Source organism: Castor canadensis, chromosome 17 (genome assembly GCF_047511655.1).
Source record: "Castor canadensis chromosome 17, mCasCan1.hap1v2, whole genome shotgun sequence".
Taxonomy (NCBI): Eukaryota; Metazoa; Chordata; class Mammalia; order Rodentia; family Castoridae; genus Castor; species Castor canadensis.
In genome coordinates, this window is record NC_133402.1 from 65,361,629 (window position 1) to 65,379,164 (window position 17,536).

Consider the following 17,536-nt stretch of genomic DNA (forward strand, 5'->3'; position numbering starts at 1 on the left):
GATTCACAATGGTGCCCAAGACTGAAATGCAAAGGTAAATGTGAATTTGAAATCTACATTCAGGTTCTGCCAAAGGCCATTACCTGAAATGGGTCAGCTCAACTTGATGAGAAATTGAACTTGTGCTTTGGTTTAGAAATTTAAGCAAGACAAGTGGGAAATTCTGGTGGCCAGTTCTAACACTCAGAGCCAGGAAAGGCAAAATCAGAGGCAGGAGGAGACACCCTAAGCAAGGTTTGCAGTTGAGGGACTGCGTGGGGCATTGCCTTCCCCACTTGTTTTCATCTACCCCTCTCTGCTGTTTCTTCACCAGCTTTACTCTGTAGTTCAGGGGGTTGACCTGCTTAATCTGTTTTTCTGAGGCTCTTCTGCCAACTGGCCCACAGTCACATTAAGTCAATAGAAAACACAGCCAAGTGACTGAATGCTGAAGAAGGAAGAAATGAGGGATTTTGTTTCTGGCAGAGATAGATAATCATTCATTGGAGCCTGAAGTATATATAATTTTTCAGCTTTCTCAAGTAAAAGAATACAGATTGTATGTATAGTTCAGTAAAAAAGGTGGCATTTGTTTTTGCTGTCAGTTAATGACATTAAAAAGTTGGCAAGGACTATAAACATGAAAAGCCAAAATAAATAATAGACATATTTTCATTAACTGACTGATATATATAAATACCCCCAATCTTTTCTTTTCCTATAAATTTTGACTGCATACTCTTCAATGACTTCTTCAAATGACAATGATTTTATAATATTTTATCTAAAAAGAGCACAAGAGTTTTCAGCATCTCTTCTAGACTGGATTATAAACCTGTTCTTTTAATACTTATACTTGAGATGCATAAAACATCTGATTTCATATCCAGGCATTTCACCCATTTGTAGTATTGCTACACATTGTGTGCTAAACACAAGAATCCTGATTTTTTTCTGAGTGATTTTTCTAAAAAAATGTATTGCACATGTGATTGTACAGAATCAGCATGTTCCTGAAAGAGTAGAATTTCTACTTGAATTAAACAATAGCAGCCTAATTATCTACTCAAATTTTTATGATTGATGATTAGGAAATTTTCCCACAAAATAACTTTTGGCTCCATATACTGCAAATGGAATTTCTCTTCCACAACCCACATACTTGCGTTGGGCACCCTATACTTCTTATATTCCATTCCCACAGACAGAAGATAAATGAGCGTGGTGGGCTACAGGGGTGATGCTGGAAGCCAATCCTACATCAGGTGACCAGAAAGAGTTAGGCATGAAAATGATTGCAAAATACCAATTTCTGGACCTCACTGAAACTCCATTAACGGTACCTGTGACTAAACTTCCCCTTAGTTGAATCTAAATTCTGACAGCCATGCCAGTGGACTGAGGTAAATGTGATAACAGAAAAATCAGAATGGAAATCCACTGTGGTTTTAACCAACCATATTTAATCTATGTCACCAAATGTCTTACTCTTTTCAACTTCAAAACTCAGGGCTATATAAACATGCCACTGAAGTCTCTTCTTGGGCCCTGAAGATTGTTTCAACAGCATCACAGCTAATCCATCTCTGTTCTTTGCTTATGTTGGTGTCTCTGTCTGCTTAGTTCTGGCTTCTAGACAGGAATCATCTCCTTCATATCTCCTGCTCACTTATCTATATTGATCCAAATCTCTGGGTTCCCTCTGTGATTCCAATGTTTTTGTAACTAGTTATTCATACTAATTTTTTTCTTTTGAGCTAGCAGCAATGGCCTTTGTTTTCCAAGATTAGGTTGATAGCAGGCCACCTATTAAACTTCTAATCAAAGGAAAGAAGGAATAAACATCAGTCTGTATACAGAGAAAGCACTACTAGTCAAACAGAAGGGTGTTTTCTGAGAATTTAAGAGATAAAAGACAGAATTTGAAGTCAAGCTAGAGTACATGGTTTGAGATTTGGTAGCTGACATCCATTAAGCTTCACCCTTCCCTTGTCCACTTTTTCCCACAGGTTAGCAGGCTTCTTGGGTGCAGGGTGAAGTCAGACCATACATGGCAATATTCAGGCCAGTCCCATACCTAACCACTATAACAGTCCCAAGGCAATTCCTGTCCCTTGTTGTCTTAAGACATTGTCATACTTTTTTGACAGCTTTTTATACCCTGTCTGCAAGGGTGTGGCATTGTCGGTCTTAATATCTCAGCCAGATTTTGAGTGGGGTCTGTCTCATTTCTTTGTGGTAATCACAACAGAGAGATTATTTCAGTATTCAAATATTAAAATTCTTCATGTTTATAAAGATATTATTTTTTATTTAGAATTTTTGTGGTATTCAGAGCCTTACATTTGCTTTAATTAGTTTTGCTTTCTAAGTCCACTTCCCATGTAGCTAGTATTACAAGGTTGAACCACTACAATCAACTTATTTTTGATATAGAATTTCACTAATGTTTTGCCCAGTCCTTGCCTTGAAACATGATCCCTAAAATCTCTGTCTCTTAAGTAGCTGGGCTCCTTGTTTTATTTGGATCTTGATTCTATGTATATGCATGTTGAAGTTTATTACCAACATGTGACATTACCTGGTCATGTTTATTCAACTTCAGAAACTATAAATCAACCCATTGCTCTGAGCTGCTCTAGAGGGAACATCCATTAGGTTGCACAATTGAAGTGATTTTGTTGTTTAAACAATGAAGCATTTTTCTAAGGAATTTGAGACTAATGCCATGTCAAAACAAATCATTTCATTTCTGTTACTGGCAGAAAAACCCTGGAAAACAGTCAAAGGACACCATTATTTTCATGTCAGATGATGGGTCCTCAAGAGAAAATTTTGGTAGTCTTATTATGCACACAAATGCAGCTTATTAGAAGTTCCAAGTAAAGTATAAATATATTAAGTTCTTTGATTTTGCTACCCATCATTACATTAGAAGAATATACATTTTTTTTTTATCTTCTAGAAAGTAGTGCTTCCATTAACTTGGATTAAAAATGAGTATTTATCTTGGAATAGTGTGCTCACGTGCACTAGAAAACACTTTAGCGTACATTTTCAGGGTATTAGAGCTCTGTTTAGAAAATAGGTAATAAACAAGCCATGGCTGAATTTATCAAGGCCAAAATAAGAGACATGTTTCCATTACTGAAGACATCTTCTGTCTTAAAATGATGGCATTTCTTCTCATGTGTGTCCCTTCTTTATTGGCATTAGTAGACCACTGGATATGCATTTTATTTTCAAACTAGCTAGTAGAGTATGAAGTACTATTTTCTTTATTCTTGAAAATAAAATAAATTAATCAAAGCTTTTCCTTATCCTTCTACATTGTGTAATTAGTAAGCCAAGTGTTTTGTTTTTTTTTAGGAATTAAAGCAGTGTTTCAATTCACTATGCAATGAGTATGATTAAAAAATAATAACATTTTGAAATTTACATGCTAGTAGGTGAGAGTTTTGTAAATAAAGGGATAACTTATTTTTACTAATCCCTCCCCTATTGCTACTGAAAGTTGCTAGTAGTCTTCTCAAAAATATTGTATTTCATGGAATCATACACTGTCTTTGAAATAGTATAGTGCTAAGAAAGAAAAAAATAAAAAAATGTTGCCAACTAATCTATCACACAGTGCTTCTTGTATTTATTTGTTTTGTTTTTTCTTTGGAAACACTGTCTCACTATGTAGCCCTGGCTCTGTACTGGGATCAAAGTTATACACCACTACATCTGGTTGCTTTCTTATTTCATATAATCTTTCTACAAACAAAAATATCTTCTTTGTCTTCAAAGGCATTTGTAATATTGAGTTTCATGAAAGAGTGTCCAATTTTGGTCTCTCAGATATTCTTCTCAGCCTCTGGCAGTCTTTCTAAAATTATGTTAGCACTTCCTTAAACACTATAGATACTGTAAATGCAAAAATTTTAAACATCAACCAAGAAGTCATCCTAAGTGACAAAGTCAATGCATAAAACTATATTGAAATAATAAAAATATGACCAAGTTTGCACATAAAGAAAAAGACAATGATGTCACCATTCTTCAGTCCTCTCATGGTTGCCATTGAAAGACACATTAAAATGTTCACAACTCTTTATTTCAGAATGGCTGAGGCTGTCTCACACAGATGTCAATCTGGATCTCAGGCTGTCTACCTCGGATGTGTGACCTGGCTATCAGAACAGGCACCTGAGGTCTTTCTTTTCATCCAGTTTGGACAGGCATAGACAGACCGAATCAGCAACTGCAAAATACACTGCATTTGGCTTCTTAGACATAAAATATATCTCTACCTCATGCTTTCTTTCTGGAGGGCATGATTGATTTATATCACTGTCTCGGTCAAGACCCGCCTGTGGTAATATGCAAGATGGCTTTTGCAAATGGATACAAATATTTTCTTATTTCTCTTTCATGGGTAATTTAACAGTAGATGTAATAAGTTCAATCAACTTGTACAAGTAGCCTTTTTATGACTTCAGCGTTGATGCTGCATCAAAGATACACATTTTTCTCACAAAGACATAATAAATACTTTCACTAAGCAGTGTTTTCTTTTCTTTTCCCAAGCACCTGGACCTCTCCTCTTCCCTCCTCCTCTCTCTTCTTCTATAAAGAAGAAAGAGTCCAAACATTTACAATCTGTTCATTATTATTCACTCCTCTTGGCAAGAAAATAGATTTAACCTTGAGAATAATCATAAATGTTTAATAGAATAGATGTATCCAGACTAAAGACTTAGAAAAATAATACACAGTATGTTTGCATTAGTGGAATAGCTATCACAAGAATGACATTTAGACATATCTCATCATGTCTTACAAACATGATGAAAATTAATAGCTATCACATCAAAGTTAAAACTTTAGGTTTCATTAAATAAACAGTAACATATGTAAAATAATTGATTCTGAACTGAATAGAGAATGATAGAGATTGACAATTATTTTGGGCTATAATCAGCATTGTATTTTTAATATTTTAAAATGGAAAATATTAATAAAGTCCGCATAGAATATTTTCGAGCCAAGTTCTTTCACAGACAAATACAGAATGTTTAAAAATCAGTAGATTAAAATGCATGCATAAGACTTAAGGAAAGTAGCCTCATAATAACTTATCAAAAACTTTCAAAAGTCTGATTATTAGTCTTATAAAAATTAAATGCTGACTAAGGCATGGTCGTCATTTATTTTCCTCAGTTCAAGCATATGTCAGTCTTCCCTAATACATGTGTGTAAACTGAAAAACAACACATTTCATAACTCTACTTCTGAGATAATAGAACATATTAGAAATAGGACAGGAGCAGACATCAAAAATTACACAACTTTGTGAACAGAGCACTAACAAAAATTAATAAGAATTTTATTTTTAGAAATAGCTTGAATGGTCCAGGCAAGGGCCTGAGAAGCTAATGATTGCATACTGGGCACTAAATCTGTCAATAATGTGAAAATCCTGACTTGGGAACACTGTAATGGTCCAAATTCAAACAGAGTCAAGGCAGTGGGGCTGTCACTGAGGGGGGCACAAGTTGAGAGGTGGTGTGTCTCTACACAAAGGGAATGCTGGGTCACCAAGTGTGTGCAGCATTACACACACTAGCATTACAGTTGCACAATTTAGTACCAGCAAAGTGTGGTCTGAGGAGCAAAGGTACAACCCAGTCCCTTTCTATAAGAACATTTCAGTGTCATTAAGAACCTGTGTGTTAGAGCATAGGTTTAGTTTAGTAAGCATCTCATGCATAGGAACACTGTTCTTGAAAAGTACCAGGGGTGTGGCTCAAGTGGTAGACCAAGACTCAGTTCAAATCCCAGTACTACCAGCAAAAAACCCCACCTATTTTCACTTAAGAATGTCCTTGATGAAGTAGAAGTAGTTTTTAATTTTATTTAGTTTTGTCTCTTTACTATGTCTTTAATGTTCCATGTGCCAAAATGGAAGATAAAATCTTCTGTATAAGGAAGTTGTGGTTTCAAAGAAAAGGATGTGTGATGCCTTGAGTGTAGAGCAGAACTGGCTTGCTATTTGTTTGTTTGTTTTGTTGGAGTTTTTTTCATTTTTTTGTCCTCATAAAATATCCCTTTTACTTGAAAGAAAGACTGCCAAACTGTACTTATTCAGGATCATGTATTTGACAATTGAACCTGTCACTTCAAGGAAAATAACTGTGTTGCCAATGGCAAAACTTGAACTTTCATGTGGGAATTAAAATTTTGGAAAACTTGTCCGTGCAATTGTGACTTTAACAGCCTGCACATAGTGACATTTTTCTGATGAGATTTATGGTGATATTTGCACACATGATTTTTAAAAATATGCATAAATATATAATGGAATGTGTAAACACTGAAAGATCTACATACCTCAATGAAGCAATGTTTTCCCAACAAGTAATACTTATGCTACAAAATCATGTATGTGTAAAAGATTTGTTCAAATGCAAGAGTGATCAATAGATTTTAACATAACAGGAAATGAAGGCTTATTGCATTGCAGATTCCACATTACCCAAAACTTTAAGAAGACTTGCTTATCAACATTTGGTTCAACATCAGAAATAATATCCTGAGACCTTGAGAATATTTATTTCATGGTTTGGACATGAAGTTGCCGCCCAAGAGACTCATGTAGCAAAGACTTGGTTGCCAGTTATGGGGCTTTGGTGAAGGAATTGGATCATGAACATTCTAACATATTCAATATAATCCATTGATTGATTCACAATTTGATGGCATCATTGGTAGAAGTGGTGGAAACTACAAAGGAGCCAAGTTGAAGGAAACATGTTACTAACAGTGAGTCCTAGAAGGGTCAGGTATACCTGTCTTTGTCTCCAGTTCCTTCCTTGTTGAGTTTTCTCTCTCTCTCTCTCTCTCTCTCTCTCTCTCTCTCTCTGTCTCTGTCTCTTTCTCTGTCTCTCTGTTTCTGTCTCTGTCTGTCTCTCTCCTCTTGGTGGGAAGCATTCCTCCCCTGTGGGCTTCTGCCATGATGTGTTGCTGACTTTCCATCAGTATAAAATAAATCTTTCCTCCTTTTAAATTGTCTCTCTCAGGTAATTTGTCATAGCAAAAAAAGTGAAAAACATAATTATGCTCTCTTCCTCCCTAGCTCTCTATTGCTACACACACACACACACACACACACACACACACACACACACACACATACAACTTCAGTTATGCCAGCAAAAAATTCAGGCAACGAACATAAAATACATTTTCCTTTTCCTTCCTTCCATTATAAATGGAGGGCTGGTGGTACAGCTCATGTGGTAGAGTGCCTGCTTAGCAAGTATGCAGCCTTGAGTTCAAACCCCAGTACTGCCAAAATAAAACAAAAAACCAAAACAGATTTGAAAAAGAACCATTATAAATGGAGGCTAAGAGAAATTTCTAAAGGAAGGCAAATGAGTTTGGTATTTCTACATCAGCTGCCCTTGATGAGTGATCTGAAATTGCCTTCTCAAAAGTATATCTGGTCACAAATCTATTCCTGTCCTTGCTCATAGGTTCTGGTGATTCCAAATCCCTTATTTGCCACTTTGAGTACAGATTTTATAGAATGTGTCAATTTTATTTGAATAAAAGTGCTTCCTGGCCAGGTACCATTGGCTCAGGCCTGTAATTCTAGCTATGTGGGAGGGCTGACATCAGGAGGATCATGGTTCAAGGCAAGCCTGAGAAAAAATTCTTGAGACCCCATCTCCAAAATAATGCAGCAAAATGGACCGGAGGAGTGGCTCAAGCAGTACAGCACCTGCTTTGCAAGTGCAAAAGCCCTCCAATAAATAAATACATAATGCATACCTGCCAAATACACAAAAGGAGGTTTTAGGGAGCATTTCTGACCCCGAATATATTACCCTCTTTATAAAGTCAATGAGAAGTCATGGCAAAAAATTTGTAGATTCACAAAAATTTCTACAATCTGCGTTATGTATTATTTCTCTACTTTCTAAATGCTCAACTTATAGAAAAACAATGTGTATTAATAACACTTTTATATCAAACTCCCAAATATTTTCATTAAAGTTCTTTTAAAAGGGGAAATGACACGTAACTCACATATTATTCATGCCAACTGATCTATATTTTCTTATTAAATGAAAAAATGGTGATTCGTGTAAAATTTTTGTCTTCTAACAGACTTTTTCAAAGATGATTTCAATATATATTCTACTTACATTTATCAGAAAAATGCTCATGAAATTCTATTAAATTTATATCCATATCTTTATGCAAGCCAACTTATATTACTTGTCATTACATTCTTCTGAGAAGTTCACCAATAAAGAGGAAATTTGGAGGAAGGACATTTATAGTCACATCTCTTTGGTTTAGATGATAAAGAATCCCTGTTTGGAAGAGGCTGAACTAAGTGACTCCCTTGGCAAATCCACGCTCATATTTCATCGTCTCTTGCATGGTGCAAAGCTATTCTCATAAGGTCAAGAACTGAATTCATTAACTATTTATCAGATGCTTGGCCTTAGCAGTGTGAGGCTCCCAGCAGATGGCTAGGGACCCAGAATTCCCTATCGCTACTATGTCTTGCATCGGGTCAGTTTTATGTTCTGTGGAAATACTTTCACTGTGTGTTCAACTTGGCTTTAAAGCCTGGGAATGTGTCACTATCTTATTCATTCTGCTTCCTACTCCTGTGTATTCATCCTTACTTTGTCCCAAATTGCTTGCTTTGTGATTTCTTAATTACTGTAAGTTTACAGTTTTGCTTTTGACTCCTTCCTATTTCTTCCAAAAGAAAAGGAAAATAATAAATAAAAATACTAAGTGCTCACTTTTTTCTTTAACCTTCATAAAATCTATATTTCCATTTTTTGCTGAATATCAGAGATGAATTGGCTTTTCAAAATTAAATTCTTAAAAAATGGTGATGATGGAATTTGTTTCCTGATCTCTCTGATTATAGTAACTATTTTTCACCATTGTATCATTCACACTCTTTTGTTAAGTCTTTTTATTAAGTTTTGGTCATAATTACTGTTAGTAGAGAACTTTCTGCCACATGCAGAAAGTCTTTGATGTATTAGAGCATACACTTGTGAAACCGTAAGTGTGGTTACGATTTTGTCATTAATTTCTCTAAATCCGAGTGCTTCTGCTACAAATTCTTCCTTTCCCATAACTTCAGTATCCAGTTTCCAGTTTGATTTGACTTTTTTCAGTTTAAATAATCATACTCTGATAATAATAAGACCTGTCATTGAGTGTATGACATTTTGAAGAGAGGCATATTCATTTAATTAATGACAATTGATAAGGCATCAATTGTTCCTATGATTGAAGTGGATACTGAGATTGGTTAAATTATTTGCCAAACACTTGTACAAATCCAGAATAAAGGCCATCATCATCTTTTGCTCAGGTTGTTAAATATCTCCCCAAACCACTGCCATAAATTGATATCTGTGATCCAGAATATTAAATCAACTTCTGTTATCAAAAAGTACTGAGATTACTGCTGTTAATAAATTATACAAACAATACAGATCTAGTATATCTGGGCAGAGGACATTTTCTCCTATTACCAAGTACTACCTGTATAAATTAATTATTTTATGGGACTTGTATTTTGGGGGAATTTTTTGTTGTACTATATGTTGATTATTTTCAAAAGATTTGAAATGGAATAATGCCAAGGGGAAAACAAAACCATAACTCAGAAAAACTATTATTAACACTAATGCTTATCTTGTTAGCCATGTATTCATTTATAAAAAAAATGAAATTGATTGATAAACTAATTTTTATCTCTATGTATCACAGAATGAGTTCTGTCATTAAATATTTTTCAGTAACATCATTTTAACTTATAATATTCTATCATGTCTTTATCAGACTTATTTAATATTAAAATCATATTCATTAAAATAACTTACTATTAAGAAAAATTCTGCTATTGAGATTGTTTTGTTTAGTCATTCAAGTATATACTAAATGTTCATTATATATCAGTCCTTGAAATTCATATAGATGTTAAAATACACGTGACACCATTACTCATTTCACAAAAGATAACAAGAGTAAAGACAACATAATAGGACTAGAGAAGCAATTTATCGTCAATACGGTAAATTATGAAAAATAAGGTAAGTTATAGAAAGGCATAGTAGCTCTTCAACGTTCACATCTAGATGTATGAATAAAAACTTCCTGGAAGCAGCTATTCTAAGAACATGACAAAGGTGCTGGTCTCACCAATCATTCCTGTGCTCGTTTCCCTCCTTGTTTCTGAGCAATATGTTGGTGGGTAACAGGCCAAGAGAAGGTGAATAGAAGCAATCTGTGTCATATATGGGCCAAGGGCACAAAAATCAATGTAAAATTGTCCAGTGTTTCTCTGTCTCCAGTGGGAAGTGTGGAAGTTACCTATTTGAGGTGCTCTGCAAGATGGTAGAATCTTCTTTGGTTTGGATCTCTGAGGGACTACAGTCTTGTGGACACTGCTAAGAGAGAGATAAAGGAAATTTATTTATGTTAAGCCACTGAGATATAAAAATTGCTTCTTACCACGCTATACTCTAGAATATACTGACTTGTTCAGATTTAAAATTTTAATAGATGTCAACTGAGCAAAGAGAAGGAAACAATGTTCTTAACTCACAGAAGAGAGAATGCAAAAGTCCAGATGAAAGAGAAGGTGGTCTGGTCTAAAACCAGATTCACTGCTGCATATATTTTGAGGCATTTTTAAAAATGTCTTAGAAAGTAAATTATTGAGTCAAAACAGGTTCTGTTTTAGCATTTTTGAATAGGAATGATCAACTTTTGCCCTGGAAAAGTTCCTATCAGTTCAGACCCCTCCAGCTTATGGTAACATTTTTAGTGACCTAATTAGCCACATTCATTGCTCATACGCTATAAACTTTTCTATTCCATTCTGCACAGCTATTTCTACATAAGGCTATTTAGTCTCACAAATGATTTGGGGTGAAAAGAATAAGTGAACATTCCACAAACCACAGGCAAACAATTGAACTCCAATTTTTACTGTAAATATTGAACAAAAGCATCAGTTTTGAGAGAATACTTTTAATAAGAAATATACTTTTAAATTCTAAGAATTCAATCATATATCTGGTGTAGGTAGATATACAGAAATGAGGGTTAGAAGAAATCACATTTCTGTAACAAAATACTTCTCAAAGTTTCTCATTAAAACTTTCCTCTTCTTGGTATCAGATATCAGTAAATGATCAATGATAATCACTGGAATATTAAGAGTGACTATGGTCAGAAAGAGCTCATCTACTCTCTAGTGTTACTATGTTTTGATGTCAAGATACGATGTCAGTCCCCAAAGATGTAATGTCTACATTTTGATAAGAAGTACTACATCTTAGATAAATAGGACTTAGAAGACCTGAGTCTACCAGCTGGGCATGGTGGTGTACACCTGTAATCCACAGCACTCAGGAGGCTGAGGCAGGGAGATCTCCAGTTTGATACCAGCCTGGGCTACAAAGCAAGTGTCTCAAAAATATAAAAGAAGAGTAGATTTCCAGCCACAGAGTTGCCAAGAAATACTTGCTCAACTTTTGACAAGCCAACTATCTTGAGACATAATTTCCTCATGTATGCAGTGAGGTAGTCAGACCGTATAGCTTCCAAGGTCTGCTACCCCCTGTAATTGAATTTCCTCTGAAAAAAAGCAACTGTTGAATTAATACGTTTGATATCTTCAATCAGAGTTCTTCTTTGAAAGTAGCAATCTTTTATCTAATAGAGTGCATAATAGCACGTAGATAATTTTGTACAAGAGCCAGCTCTTGGCAAAATAGTGCTTTCCTCCTGTCTCATTTTGATACTTTTACTGTTGTGAAATATTTATTGGGTGTACTAGTCCACAGATACCAATTGCTATCTAAGATCTCCACTGACAAGACCATGTTCTCTTTTCTATACCCCTTTTAATTTAAGGAATTGACAAAAAATAACATATAAGACTTAAAAGAAAGAAGTAGTGAGGTTGGAATTTAAACTCCAAAGTTGGCAGTATAGCAGATTTTAACTGGAAGGTCTTTTCAGTTACTTTTAAATTAATAACATTTAGTTTCTTATATGCTAGGTCAACAGGATGAAATTCGCTTTTTATTAAAGAACATATATGCATTTTCTGTCTATGCTTCTATTTGAAATTTACCATAATTTTTGACATTTGCTTTAGGTAATGATCTCCAGTGAACCTTAGCGAATTCAATTATTGCTTTGATTAAAGATTTGGCATAAGACTTTTTTTTAGCTTTTATTCTGTTCCAAACATAATATTCCTGGCACTGCTTTCAAAAATGAAACTTTGATAGCCTAAGTTGTGCCATATGTGATCAGCTGGGGAGGGGTTGGCTAGTATAAAGCATTGCTCTGGGGTTCTCAGTGAGGCTCCCAACCCATTTCCATAAAGGCAGAAGCTGTTTTGTTATTCCTACTTTTCTTAATATCTAATTAAAAAGATAATGCTTTTTATGGAAATGAGGCTTTATTTTATTATAAATGGTCTATGTAGTATTCACAGTATTATTTTCACATATATTTACTTTAAAATGTACTTGGGTGGCAATTTTATAGCAGAACTGGAAATAATTAAAATGAAAAAATTAACATGCTTTATTCAGAGAGTACTATGCAACTTCAGCTTTTGGGAAATTGGATATTGGTTAATTTCACAGAGTGAGTGCAACATCTGAGTAAGGATGTTCATTGGTATTCTGCTGATGGCCACTCCTGCATTCTTTTCTGTTCCACTCACCTCCACCTGCCTCACTAAAAAGAAAAAAGAAAAACAAAAAAACCACAGTGCAAAGTCCTTTTCAGTCTCTTTAATTCTGATGAGTTTACAAATTTTGCAGCTTTAAACTGAAGTAGGTTTGGGACACATAAAATTCCCTAAAGAGGTTTATTAAGTTCAGCTTGGCTCAAGGCAGTTATGACGGGTGGGAGAAAGGAGGGGGTAAGACAGGAAGCAGTGTAATGTCCTTGGGTAAATAATTGAGCTCCAAGGATTTTCATGAGTTTGAATATAGAATAAAACCACTAAAGAACACTGACCTTTGAATCAATAACTACACAGCATCAGATCAATATCGTTGCTGTTGTCAAATGACGATACATTTGATAATCGGCCAATGTGGTTACAGTACCAAGTATAGCTAGGTGAATCCTTTCTACTTTTGGTTTTTAAAAATGTCCAAATAAATGACATTAGAGGCTTCCATGGTTTAACTGTGTCCCTCAAAGTTAACTTTCAGTGCATTGTTGTGAAGTGGGACCTTTAAGAGGTGATGAGGTCATCACCTCTTCAATACCTTAAATTGCTACCATGGAATGGTTTTGCAGAAAAGCAAGTTTGCCCCCCTTTCTCCATGATTTAGGAAATTTTAGCTATGATATTGTTGAATCAATTTCCAGTTTTATTTTTAATTTTCCTTTTCTAATTCTGGAATACAAATAATGTGGGTGTTCTAATGATGCCTCATAGGCTTTCTTCATTCTGTTTTATCCTTTTTTTCCTCCTTTCTTTTGTTTTTTTTTTTTTAATGTGTCTGGACTATTTCAAAAGACCTGTCTTCACATTCAGCATTTCTTTTGCCTTGGTCTAGACTGTTGTTGAACCTCTCAATTTTGTTTTCATTAAATTCTTCATCTACAAGATTTCTCTCTTACCTATTTTATGAGTTTGTTTGTTGATTTTGTTTTCAGATCATGAATTGTTTTTCTCAGTTCTTTGATTCTTCTAAAATGTTATTCTGTATCTCACTGAGCATCTGTCAGACCATTATTTTGAATTTTTGGGGGCATTTCATAACTTCATTTTACTTTGAGGTCTATTTTGAGTGAATTATTGGGTTCACTTGAGAATGTCGTGCTTCCTTGACATTTCACATTTCTTGTGCCCCTATGTTGATGTCTGCACATCTGGATAAAGAGCTGCTCTTCTGATTTTATGAAGTAACATTTGTGGAGTTCGTTTTGTTTTTGGTAGATGAGTCTTAAATGAGTCACACAGTGGGGCTATGTATTTTTAGTTTTTCACCAATTCCAGGGTAGATTCCACCTCTGCTATATAGGTTGTGATAACCATTGTCTAGTCAGGTTAGCTTCAGCGATCTGAAGGTCACTTTGGCTGAAAACACCAATTTTTCACTTGTTCTGCAGGTGTACAGTAAGGTGATTGGAACAGAATGACAAGGATTGATGTTGCCATCCTTATATTGTATGTGCCCCTCTGCTGCCTTAACCTTTGGGTCAGATTCTACTCAACTCTGCATGTAAACATGTTGATCTGAGAAATGTCTTTTCCAAATCTATAACACAGGGTTAACTTGAAACAGAGTTGCCTTAAGTATTTCTCTTTTCCTTTCAAAGCTAGACTCCTACCAGTCACCATGTCCAGTAACACCAGACCAAGAAAGGAGTGAAAAGAGGTGGCACCTGCGTTCTTGGAAGATCTCTACTTAGTCCCAGAAATGCCATGGATATCATATCCCTCCCCTTCATTAGCCTCTCAGCCTCTCCTCATTATTTCTTTCCTATATCTGTCCCCACTCAAACCTCCAAGAGTTGAGAAGTTGATTTGTGAGCAAATCTCCCTCTTCTCCACTGAAAGCCTTAGAATAACCTTTTGTTATAGCCAGCTCTCATCTCTCAAGTATCGGTTTTTCTGTGTTATTAATTTCTGGACCTGGGTCCTGTACCACTCCTAAGATATAATGACATTTCTGGTATGTTCTTTGAGCAGGACAAGCACATAACTGCAGCCAGAGGAAGCCCTTACATGCAGTGATGCATGTGTCATTGAAGTAAGAAAACATTAAACTGTACAAAAACTCTCCACACGAGCTGAATTTGAAGTCTAGTCTTTGCCAGATACATCATATCATCTCAAACTTATATTTGAAAACTTCCAAAATGAACATCTCTTTATTAGCCATCCTACCTTTTTTGCTACATTCTAGTTGCACATGGCATTTCACTAGTGCAATGTTCTTACAGTTTTCAAATGGCAAGGTTGTTATTGTTCATAGAGGCAGAGTTTTCTCCTCAAGGTCACAGCCAAGATGAGACTGTTTGGGGACAGAAAGCATGTCTGCTGTAATGATTCTTGCAGCTCTGGGATTGAAAGTAGGTGCAAATGAGTTGTTTAGCTGACATTTGAAGATGCTGTGCTTATGGATGGTGCCAGGTGGCATGCTTGGTCCTTCACTTTTTGTTAATATGCTCTCGCTACCAAAGCCCAGTTAAGCATCTTATTCCCTGAAATCATTTCGATGATTTCTAGTACCATTTTTCTCTATAATAAATATTTCTCTTTATCCAGTTTTATACTCTTTTTGGGTTATTTCACATAGTTGAGTTTAAAAAATGGATCATTTAGAATTAGTTTTCTAATAATAATGTTCTTTTTTTGGTGGGCTGGAATTTGAACTCAGGGCTTCGTGGTTGAAAAGTAGGAACTCTATCTCTTGAGCAACACTTCCAGGTCATTTTGTTCTGGTTGTTTGGAGATGGGGGAGTCTCTCAAATTATTTGCCCTGGGCTAGCCTGGAACCATGATCCTCCTGATCGCAGCCTCCAAAGTACCGAGGATTACAGGTGTGAGCCACCAGAGTCCAGCTGATGATAATGTTCTTAATTAAACCTCTTTTGGTGTTTAATAACTGGTAAATAGACCTCTGACACTTTTGCTCTTTTGGATAGGTAGATTCTTGAAGGAAGGTCGTGTAAGAACTATTTATTTCTGTGAACAATCTTTTTCACCTTCCAATCAGTCTTACTCCATTTTAAGTTTTAAAGTTATACATTTAGATGTCTTGGAAATGATTTAATGTTTGAAATTAAACCAGTATCATTTTGAATAATCACAAATATTAAAGATTCTTTAATGCTCCTAATGAATTACTTAGGACAGTGTAACCTACAGAAAACAAATGAACTAGATTAGTATGTAGAACTATGATTAAAATTATATACATAAAATTACTACCTCCCTCTGTGTTGTCAACCAAACAAGAATATGTAACCATAATGTTAAGAGATGATAGATACTTTTCCTACTTTTAAATTACAAAAGGCTATGAAAGAATGTTGACCCTACCCTTCTAAATTCAATATGCAGTGTTGTATTGATAAATGTTTAACAACAATCTCGTAAAAAATAACACCAATTCACGAAATTTATCTAGTGTCATTAGTATGTCCAGACATAATACCCCGAACTGTGGAGTTGAAAACAAATGTAAAAGCACACCACCCTATGATGTCCCCATCATATAATGCGATAAAGGTAAAGAGTTTCAGGTATATCGATAATAGTAACATGTAGCATAATAATTTTGAAATTATGGCTATGGAACATTAATTACATTTTTATAGGATTCATTTCATTATAAGTTGGTAGAATTTCAATAATTAACATCTCTAAAAACTGTTTCACGAAATTCCTAAAAATTTCATAATTGCTTCTGATGAACTATTTTGAACCGGCACCATCATACCTGGCACTGAGAAATGTTTATTTAAAGCTATTTTCCTTTTATTATGTCAGCATCACATATAGCAGTGGTGCAGAGAAAGGCAGCAATTGCCACTATTCATCTGCACAGTCTGTCTAAGATTGAATTTATTCACTTAATATCCAATTTTTGTGTGATTTTTCTGCGTCAATCAGGTTTTCTCTTGGGTCATCTATATGTAACTTCTGCCCTTAAACTTCTACAATAGAACTGTGTATCTTAATTTAAAAAATTCTCTTACTTTTGCAGCCAAGCCTCATTTGAAGAGATAATGTGTTAAGTATTTAAATAAATTATGTCTTTCACTTAAAGATTAATGGAAGGAAGAACTGTAAACTTGAAATTTGAGGCAGGCAGATATGTCTGGAAGGTAGTTCTCTGTCATACAGATTGTGGCTGAAGATTTTCTGCTTCCTACCTGCTCAGTCTGCTGTGACTAACTAGCTGTCTTTCCACTGGAGCATCCTACACCTCCCTGGCCTCCACAAAGAGGATCTGTGTACAACCGTCAGCGCAAGGAACACTCTGATGACATTTTGATAGTTAATTCTTCGTGTCTTCTAGCTCAGGTTATTAATGTTCAAGATTTTAATATGTATAGCTGACACATTGGGCCATTTGCAATTATTGCATGAAAATAACCACTAATAGGTTTAGGCGACCCTTTCCATTTGGGTGATTTTACCTCCTATTTGAATGCACAGTGAGAGAATGGTGATAGAGGGGACCCAGGTTCTGATTATCTCCCAGTTCTTGGGCCACTTTTGAGCAGTCTGTTTTTCTTTTACTGTGACAGCACTGGTTATCATTTCTAACTACTTTTGAAACATCATGATTTCCTACAAAGACTGAGGAAAAATGGTTGCAATAGAGCAGGTTTAGCACCTGTAAAGAACACTACCAAGGAAATAACAAGTTCAGTCTGCATTATGCTGCCTTACACAATTGATGATATTTGGTTTTGGTTTCTTTTCCTGATTCTTGTTCCTTTTGTTTTAGCTTTTTTAATTAAAAAA